The following is an 11299-nucleotide window of genomic DNA, read 5'->3' as shown; positions in this document are numbered from 1 at the left end:
GCCTGTAGTTTTCTTTTTTTGTGGCATCTTTGTCTGGTTTTTGAATTAGGGTGATGGTGGCCTCATAGAATGAGTTTGGAAGCTTACCTTCATCTGCAATTTTCTGGAAGAGTTTGAGTAAGATAGGTGTTAGCTCCTCTCTAAATTTTTGGTAGAATTCAGCTGTGAAGCCATCTGGTCCTGGCTTTTGTTTGCTGGAAGATTTTTGATGACAGTTTCGATTTCCTTGCTTGTGATGGGTCTGTTAAGATCTTCTATTTCTTCCTGGTTCAGTTTTGGAAGGTTATACTTTTCTAAGAATTTGTCCATTTCATCCAAGTTGTCCATTTTATTGGCATAGAGCTGCTGGTAGTAGTCTCTTATGATCCTTTGTATTTCAGTGTTGTCTGTTGTGATCTCTCCATTTTCATTTCTAATTTTGTTAATTTGGTTCTTCTCTCTTTGCTTCTTAATGAGTCTTGCTAATGGTTTGTCAATTTTGTTTATTTTTTCAAAAAACCAGCTTTTAGCTTTGTTGATTTTTGCTATGGTCTCTTTAGTTTCTTTTGCATTTATTTCTGCCCTAATTTTTAAGATTTCTTTCCTTCTGCTAACCCTGGGGTTCTTCATTTCTTCCTTCTCTAATTGCTTTAGGTGTAGAGTTAGGTTATTTATTTGTCCTAGTTTTCCATTCCTTGCAGTCTCTTTTCAAATAACTGTTTTTATTAAGCATAATTGTAATTTTATTTTTACTTGATGTTACTTAAGTGATGTAAACAAGATAGTCAAAAATGTAGAAAACAAGTAATTGAATACAAATTAAAATGATGACAACATATATGTATTATATATAAATATGTGTGTCTCTGTGTGTGTGTGTATATATATATATATATATATATATACTCACATATATATTTTTATGTTACCTCAAGTTTTTATTACAATTAATTTGAGTTATTTCAGTGGCAAAGGCCACTGTGTTTCCAATCTAAAATCTATGTAGCATATGCCTGAACTTCCTGCTTATATTTTATTACAGTGGTGTCCACAGCCTTTGATAAATTCTTACACTAATTCTACTTGGAAAAATTGATTTTATTTTAAACATGTTTTTTTTTTCTTTTTTTTACATATCATTTGTAATTTAATCAGTTGTTATTAAAAAAAAAAAATACTTAAACAAGAAAAAACTAACAATAGGCAAGAACCAGCAGAAGAAATGAAAAATGTGGCACATCAGTAAGAGCTTTTAGACATTAGACATCATAAGCACACTGTATGTAGCAGGTGTGTGTGCATGCTCTGTTGCTTCAGTTGTGTCCAGCTGTTTGCAACCCCATGGACTATAGCCCACCAGGCTCCTCTATCCATGGGATTCTCTAGACAAGAATACTTGAATGGGTTACCATGCCCTCCTACAGGGGATCTTCCAAACCTAGGGATCAAACTCAAGTCTCTTATGTCTCCTTCATTGGCAGACAGGTTCTTTACCACTAATGCCACCTGGGAATCCCTGAATAGATATATTTGAAGAAATAAAAGGCAAACTAAAATATGTTGAGTGAAATTACTGTATAGCAATGAGTATATATTTAAAATAAGCAAACTTGATAAAGAGCAAATATACGTTCTAAATGGAGAATGAACATACTTCACAAAGAATCAAAAATGTCTTAGGAGTTCTTTGGCACTCCAGTTTTTAGGACTCTATACACTTTCCATGCTGAGGCATGAGTTCAGTCCCTGGTCAGGGAACTAAGATCCTGCAGTCAATGGAGACCATCCAAAAAAAAAGAAACAGAATCAGCTTGGTGATCCTAAGATGGCAGAGGAATAGGAGAGGGAGACCATTTTCTCCCCCACAAGTTCATCAAAAGATCACTTGAATGCTGAGCAACTCCCACAAAACAACTTCTGAATGCTGGAGGAGGACACTAGGACCCAGAAAGGCAGCCCGTTCTCTTCAAAAGGAGGTAGGACAAAACATAAACGACAAAAAGAGAGACAAAAGAGTTAGGGGTGGAGACCCGTCCCAGGGAGGGAGTCATGAAGGAGGAGAAGCTTCCAAACACCAGGAAACCCTTTCACCAGCACGTCTGTGGGGAGTCTTGAAATCTCAGAGGGCAGCATAATTTGGAGGGAAAAAAAAAAAAAAACAACCCACAGAATAGGCACCTAACCGTAACTCCCAGCAGAGAAGTAGCGCAGACGCTCGCCTCCATCACCAGTGAGCAGGGGCTAAACAGGAAGGCACGCGTTGCATGCTTAGGGTATGGACTGAGCTTGAATGCCCTGAGGACAATCTGGGGGAGCTAACGTCAGATAGAAACCCAAACTGTGGGACAGCCAGAGAGAGGGGAAAAAGAGAGAGAGACAGAGAGAACTTTCCTGTGAATAGCTCTAACCTAGGGCTCAGCCTGGCCCACTCACAGAACAAAGGATTGAGCAAATACCAAAGAAAAGCTAGCCAGCTGCAGACCAGCCCATCCTCCTGCAGGAGGCAGAGAGGCATGTCAGCGACAGCCAGAGTCAGAAGACAAGGGGCAATCTTGGCCCCAGAGATGGCATCCTCTACCAAAATGTGAGTAGGCTCCTTGTTGCTAACCAAGTCTTTCTGGGATCCTGGAAAGTTGACATCTGGCAGGAGGGTCGCTGCCAGAGATCAGCTCCCCAGAGGAGACACATGACACACCTGAGACAGCACTCTTGCAGCATACCCAGGAAACTGAGTGGCTGGGGGTGGGGAGGTTATTAAGATGCACTCACTGACCACCTGGGAAGTGTGCTCACCAAGCACCTGGTTGCCTGAGCTCCTCAGACCTGGCAAGGGCACAAAATGCACGCCTAACTGAGTCTGTGCCTTTGTGGAATACCTGAGAACCTGAACCTGAGCAGCTGAGAGCTGGGAAGTGCACAAAACCCACCGCCTGCTTTGGACAGTTCCCTGCAGAACAACCTGGAGCCTGAGCTTGTAGACCGGGAAAGCACATATGCTATGAGCGGGGGCAAACCCAGTGTGGCCCATACACTGTGAGCACTCCCCACACAGGCCAGTGGTATTTGTTTGCAATCTTCCTCCCTCCCCACAGCACAACTGAACAAGTGAGCCTAAGTAAGTGACCAGGGCGAAAATTAGACACTGATGAGACTTGCAAACAGAGGAAGTCAAAATAAACAAAGAAGAGGGAACCACTCTGAAAGTGACAGGTGCAACACATTAAAACCCTGTAGTTAGTATTGACTAAGCATTGGAAGGGACCTGAAGACCTTGAGAAGAAATATAAGCTTGAACAAGGAACTGTCTGAAACTGAGCTGACCCCACACTGCCCTCAACAGCTCCAGAGAAATTCCTAAATATATTTTTACTATTATAATTGTTTTAATATTTTAAATTTTGTTTTATTTTTAAGTTCTTTATTACTCCTTTAACTTTAATTTTTACAACGTACTATTACCTTGCAAAAAAAAGACCCTATTTTTAAAGCAAATTTCATATATATATATATATATTTTATAATTTTTGTTATTGATTTTGTTTTGTACTTTTAATATTATATTTTTGAGGGCCTAACCTCTACTCTAGATTTTTAATCTTTGCTTTTTGGTATTTGTTATCAATTCTGTACTTTTATGAATATAATCTTCAGTACCCATTTTTGCCTAAGGGTGTGATTACTGGTTGATTGCTCTCTCCCCTTTTGACTCTCCCTTTTCTCCCCCAGGTCACCTCTATTACCACCCTCCCCCTTCTCTTCTCTGTTAACTCTGTCAATCCCTCTGGGTGTTCTGGGCTGTGGAGAACACTTAGGGAACTGATTACTTGCTAGATTGATCTCTCCCCTTTGGACTCCCCCTCTTCTCCTCCTGGTCCCCTCTATCTCCCTCCTCCCTCTTCTCTATGTAACTACATGAACCTCTCTGTGTGTTCCAGACTGTGGAGACCACATAAGGAATTGATTACTGGCTAGATTGCTCTATTCCCTTTTGATTCTGCCTCCTCTCCTCCTGGTCACCTCTATCTCCCTCCTCCCTCTTCTCTTCTCCATGTAACTCTGTGAACCTCTCTGGGTGTCCCTCACCATTAACCTAGATGTTTTATCATCAGTACTGTATGGATGGAGAAGTCCTGAGGCTACTGTAAGAATAAGACTAAAAGCCCGAGGCAGGAGGCTTAAATCCAAAACTTGAGAACAACAGAAAACTCCTGACTCCAGGGAACATTAATCAATAAGAACTCATCCAAAAGTCTACTACACTGAAACCAAGGTCCACCCAAGAGCCAAAAAGTTGCAGAGTAAAACATACCACACTAATTCTCCAGCAATGCAGGAACATAGCCCTTAGCATTAAAATACAGGCTGCCCAAAGTCACACCAAACCCACAGATACATCAGAACTCACTACTGGACACTTCATTGCACTACAGAGAGAAGAGATCCAGCTCCACCCACCAGAACACCAACGCAAGCTTCCCCAACCAGGAAACCTTGACAAACCATTAGTTCAACCACACCCACAGGGAGCAACCTCCACAATAAAGAGGAACCACAAACTTCCAGGGGACAGAAAGGCCACCCCAACCACAGCAATCTAAACAAAATGAAAAAACAGAGGAATATTCAGCAGATAAATGATTATGATAAATACCCACCAAACCAAAAAAAAAAAAAAAAGGAGGAGATAAAGAGTCTACCTGAAAAAGTATTCAAAATGAAGATAGTGAAGATGATCCAAAATCTTGAAAACAAAATGGAGTTACAGATAAATAGACTAGATATAAGGATTGAGAAGATGCAAGAAATGTTTAACAAGGACTTAGAAGAAATAAAAAAGAATCAATAATGAATATTGCAATAACTGAGATCAAAAGCACTCTGAAGGGAACCAACAGTAGAATAACTGAGGCAGAAGATAGGATAAGTGAGTTGGAAGATAGAATGGTGAAAATAAATGAAGCAGAGAGGAACAAAGAAAAAAGAATTGAAAGAAGTGAGGACAACCTCAGAGACCTCTGGGACAATGTTCAATGCCCCAACATTTGAATCATAGGAGTCCCAGAAGAAGAAAACAAAAAGAAAGGCCATGAGGAAATACTTGAGGAGATAATAGTTTATAACTTCCCTAAAATGGAGAAGGAAATAGCCACCCAAGTCCTAGAAATCCAGAGAGTCCCAAATAGGATAAACTCAAGGCAAAACAAATTAATGAAGATCAAACACAAAGAACAAATATTAAAATTAGCAAGGGAAAAGCAACAAATAACCCACAAGGGGATTCCCATAAGGATAACAGCTGATCTTTCAATAGAAACTCTTCAGGCCAGAAGGGAATGGCAAGACATACTTAAAGTGATGAAAGAGAAAAACCTACAACCCAGATTGTTATACCCAGCAAGGATCTCATTTGAATATGAAGGAGAAATCAAAATCTTTACAGACAAGCAAAACCTGAAAGAATTCAGCACTACCAAACCAGCTCTTCAACAAATGTTAAAGGATCTTCTCTAGACAGGAAACACAGAAAAGGTGTATAAACATGAACCCAGAACAACAAAATAAATGGCAACAGAATCATACTTATCGATAAGTACCTTAAATGTAAATGGGTTGAATGCTCCAACCAAAGACAAAGACTGGCTGAATGGATACAAAAACAAGACCCCTGTATATGCTGTCTACAAGAGACCCACCTCAAAACAAGGGACACATACAAACAAAGTGAAGGGCTGGAAAAAGATATTTCACGCAAATGGAGACCAGAAGAAAGCAGGAGTAGCAATACTCATATCAGATAAAATACACTTTGAAATAAAGGCTGTGAAAGGAGACAAAGAAGGATACTACATAATGATCAAAGGATCAATCCAAGAAGAAGATATAACTATTATAAATATATATGCATCCAGCATAGGAGCACCACAATATGCAAGGCAAATGCTAACAAGTATGAAAGGGGAAATTAACAGTAACACAACAATAGTGGGAGACTTTAATATCCCACTCACACCTATGGATGGATCAACTAAACAAAATTATCAAGGAAGCACAAACTTTAATGATGCAATGGACCATTTAGACCTAATTAATATCTATAGGACATTTCACCCCAAAACAATGAATTTCAACTTTTTCTCAAGTGCACCTGGAACATTCTCCAAGATAGATCATATCCTGGGCCATAGATCTAGCCTTGGTAAATTCAAAAAAATTGAAATAATTTCAAGCATCTTTTGTGATCACAATGCAGTAAGATTAGATGCCAACTACAGGAAACAAGCTATTAAAAATGCAAACATATGGAAGCTAAACGACACACTTCTGAATAACCAACAAATCACAAAAGAAATTAAAAAAAAATCAAAATATGCATAGAAACGAATGAAACTGAAAGCACGACAAACCAAAACCTATGGGATTCAGTAAAAGCAGTACTAAGGGGAAGGTTCATAGCAGTACAAGCTTATCTCAAGAAACAAGAGAAAAATCAAATAATTAACTCTACTCCTAAAGCAACTAGAAAAGGAAGAAATGAAGAAACCCAGAGTTAGTAGAAGGAAAGAAATCATAAAGTTAGGGCAGAAATAAATGAAAAAGAAACAAAGGAGACTATAGCAAAAATCAATAAAACTTAAAGCTGGTTCTTTGAGAATATAAATAAAATAGACAAACCATTAGACAGACTCATTAAGAAAAAAAGGGAGAATAATCAAATCAGTAAAATTAGAAATGAAAATGGAGAAACCACAAGAGACAACACAGAAATACAAAGGATCATAAAAGACTACTATCAGCAACTATATGCCAATAAAATGGACAACTTGGAAGAAATGGATGAATTCTTAGAAAAGTATAACCTTCTAAAGCTGAACCAGGAAGAAATAGAAAATCTAAAGGAACTCATCACAAGCAAAGAAATTGAAACTGTAATCAAAAATCTTCCAACAAACAAAAACCCAGGACCAGATGGCTTCACAGCTGAATTCTACCAAAAATTGGTAGAGTTAACACCTATCCTACTCAAACTTTTCCAGAAAATTGCAGAGGAAAGTAAACTCCAAAACTCATTCTATGAGACCACCATCACCCTAATACCAAAACCAGACAGACACCACAAAAAAAGAAGACTACAGGCCAATGTCACTGATGAACACAGATGCAAAAATCTTTAACAAAATTCTAGCAAACAGAATACAACAACATCTTAAAAAGATCACACATAATGACCAAGTGGGCTTTATCCCAGGGATGCAAGGATTCTTCAATATTCACAAAACAATCGATATGATACACCACATTAACAAATTGAAAGATAAAAACCATATGATTATCTCAATAGATGCAGAGAAAGCCTTTGAAAAAATTCAACATTCATTTATGATAAACACCCTCCAGAAAGAAGACATAGAAGGAATATCCTTCAATATAGTAAAAACCATATATTATAAATCCAGAGCAAACATTATCCTCAATGGTGAAAAACTGAAAGCATTTCCCCTAAAGTCAGGTACAAGACAAAGGTGCCATTCTCACCACTACTATTCAACATTGTTTTGGAAGTTTTAACCACAGCAATCAGAGAAGAAAAAGAAATAAAAGCAATCCAGATTGGAAAAGAAGAAGTAAAACTCTCACTGTTTGCAGATGACATGATCCTCTATAGAGAAAACCATAAAGACACCACCAGAAAATTACTAGAGCTAATCAATGAATATAGTTAAGTTGCAGGATATACAATTAACACACAGAAATCCCTTACATTCCTATACACTGACAATGAGAAAATAGAAAGAGAAATTAAGGAAACAATTCCATTCACCATTGCAATGAAGACAATAAAATACTGAGGAATAAATCTACCTAAAGAAACAAAAGACCTATATATAGAAAACTATAAAACACTGGTGAGAGAAATCAAAGATGATACAAATAGATGGAGAAATATGCCATGTTCATGGATCTGAAGACTCAATATAGTGAAAATGAGTATACTTCCAAAAGCAATCTATAGATTCAATGCAATCCTATCAAGCTACCAACATTATTTTTCAGAGAATTAGAACAAATAATTTCACAATTTGTATAGAAATACAAAAAACCTTGAATAGCCAAAGCAATCTTGAGAAAGAAGAATGGAACTGGAGGAATCAACCTGCCTGACTTCAGACATACTACAAAGCTACAGTCATTAAGGAGTATGTTACTGGCATAAACACAGAAATATAGATCAATGGAACAAAATAGAAAGTCCAGCGATGAATCCACGCACCTATGAACACCTTATTTTTTACAAAGGAGGCAAGAATATACAATGGAGAAAAGACACTCTTTAACAAGTGGTGCTGGGAAAACTGGCCAACCACTTGTAAAGAATTAAACTAGAACACTTTCTAACACCATACACAAAAATGAATTCAAAATGGATTAAAGATCTAAATTTAAGACCAGAGACTATAAAATTGACTGGAGGAAAACACAGGCAAAACACTCTCTGATACAAATCACAGCAGGATCCTTTATGACCCACCTCCCAGAGTAATGGAAATAAAGGCAAATATAAACAAATGGGACATAATTAAACTTAAAAGCTTTTGCACAACGAAGGAAACTATAAGAAAGGTGGAAACACAGCCTTCAGAATGGGAGAAAATAGTAGCAAATGAAGCAACTGCAAAGCATTAATCTCCAAAATATACTAGCAGCTCATGCAGTTTAATTCCAGAAAAATAAACAACCCAGTCAAAAAATGGGCCAAAGAACTAAACAGACATTTCTCCAAAGAAGAAATAAATATGGCTAACAAACATATGAAAAGATGCTCAACATCACTCATTATCAGAGAAATACAAATCAAAACCACAATGAGGTACCATCTCATGCTAGTCAGAATGGCTGCTATCAAAAAGTCTACAAACAATAAATGCTGAAGAGGTTATGAGAAAAAGGAACCATCTTACACCCTTGGTGGGAATGCAAACTAGTACAGTCACTATGGAGAACAGTGTGGCGATTCCTTAGAAAATTGGAAATAGAACTGTCATCAGTTCAGTTCAGTCGCTCATTTGTGTCCGACTCTTTGCGACCCCATGAACCACAGCTCGCCAGGCCTCCTTCCTTGTCCATGACCAACTCCTGGAGTCCACCCAAACACATGTCCATCGAGTCAGTGATGCCATCCAACCATCTCATCCTCTGTCGTCCCCTTCTCCTGCCCTCAATCTTTCCCAGCATCAGGGTCTTTCCCAGTGAGTCAGCTCTTCGCATCAGGTGGCAAAAGTACTGGAGTTTCAGCTTCAACATCAGTCTTTCCAATGAACACCCAGAACTGATCTCCTTTAGGGTGGACTGGTTGGATCTCCTTGCAGTCCAAGGGACTCTCGAGAGTCTTTTCCAACACCACAGTTCAAAAGCATCAATTCTTTGGCACTCAGCTTTCTTTATAGTCCAACTCTCACATCCATACATGACCACTGCAAAACCATAGCCTTGACTAGATGGACCTTTATTGGCAAAGTAATGTGTGTGCTTTTTAATATGCTGTCTAGGTTGGTCATAACTTTCCTTCCAAGGAGGAGTGTCTTTTAATTTCATGGCTGCAATCGCCACCTGCAGTGATTTTGGAGCCCAGAAAAATAAAACCTGACACTGTGTCCACTGTTTCCCCATCTATTTGCCATGAAGTGATGGGACCAGAAGCCATGATCTTAGTCTTCTGAATGGTGAGCTTTCAGCCAACTTTTTGACCCTCCTCTTTCATTTTCATCAAGAGGCTCTTTAGTTCTTCTTCACTTTCTGCCATAAGGGTGGTGTCATCTGCATATCTGAGCTTATTGATATTTCTCCCAGCAATCTTGATTCCAGCTTGTGCTTCCTCCAGCCCAGCGTTTCTCATGATGTGCTCTGCATAGAAGTTAAATAAGCAGTGTGACAATATACAGCCTTGATGTACTCCTTTTCCTATTTGGAACCAGTCTGTTGTTCCATGTCCAGTCCTAACTGTTGCTTCCTGACCTGCATACAGGTTTCTCAAGAGGCAGGTCAGGTAGTCTGGTATTCCCATCTCTTTCAGGATTTTCCACAGTTTATTGTGATCCACACAGTCAAAGGCTTTGGCATAGTCAATAAAGCAGAAATAGATGTTTTTCTGGAACTCCCTTGCTTTTTGATGATCCAGCAGATGTTGGCAATTTGATCTCTGGTTCCTCTGCCTTTTCTAAAACCAGTTTGAACATCTGGAAGTTCATGGTTCACGTATTGCTGAAGCCTGGCTTGGAGAATTTTGAGCATTACTTTACTAGCGTGTGAGATGAGTGCAATTGTGCAGTAGTTTGAGCATTCTTCGGGATTGCCTTTCTTTGGGATTAGAATGAAAACTGGCCTTTTCCTGTCCTGTGGCCACTGCTGAGTTTTCCAAATTTGCTGGCATATTGAGTGCAACACTTTCACAGCATCATCTTTCTGGATTTGAATTAGCTCAACTGGAATTCCATCACCTCCACTAGCTTTGTTCATAGTGTTGCTTCCTAAGGCCCACTTGACTTCACATTCCAGGATGTCTGGCTCTAGGTGAGTGATCACACCATCGTGATAATCTGGGTCATGAAGATCTTTTTTGTACAGTTTTTTTGTGTATTGTGTTGGAGCTGAGAGGAGCTACCCCACGCCCGAGGCCAAGGGTGGTGGCTGAGAGGAGCTACTCCATGTTCTAGGTAAGAACTGCCATATGACCCAGCAATCCCACTGCTGGGCATACACACTGAGGAAACCAGAATTTAAAGAGACATGGGTACCCCAATGTTCATCACAGCACTGTTTGCAATAGCTAGGATATGAAAGCGACCTAGATGTCCATTTGCACATGAATGGATAAGAAAGCTGTGGTATGTACACACTGTGGAATATTATTCAGCCATTAAAAAGAATGCATTTGAATCAGTTCTAATGAAGTGGATGAAACTGAAGTCTATTTTACAGAATGAAGTAAGTCAGAAAGAAAAACACCAATATAGTATATTAATGCATATATATGGAATTTAGAAAGATGGTAATGATTACCCTATATGTGAGACAGCTAAAGAGACACAGGTGTAAAGAACAGACTTTTGGACTCTGGGAGAAGGCGAGGGTGGGACTATTTGAGAGAATAACATTGAAACGTGTATATTATCATATGTGAAATAGATCGGCAGTCCAGGTTCAATGCATGAGACAGGGAGCTTAGGGACAGTGCGCTGGGATGACCCTGAGGGATGGAATGGGGAGGGAGGTAGGAGGGTGGTTCAGGATGTGGGACGTAGGTACACCAATGGCTGATTCATGT

Source organism: Cervus canadensis, chromosome 9 (genome assembly GCF_019320065.1).
Source record: "Cervus canadensis isolate Bull #8, Minnesota chromosome 9, ASM1932006v1, whole genome shotgun sequence".
NCBI lineage: Eukaryota > Metazoa > Chordata > Mammalia > Artiodactyla > Cervidae > Cervus > Cervus canadensis.
The sequence above is the reverse complement of the archived record's forward strand: the minus strand, read 5'-3'. Positions refer to the sequence as shown.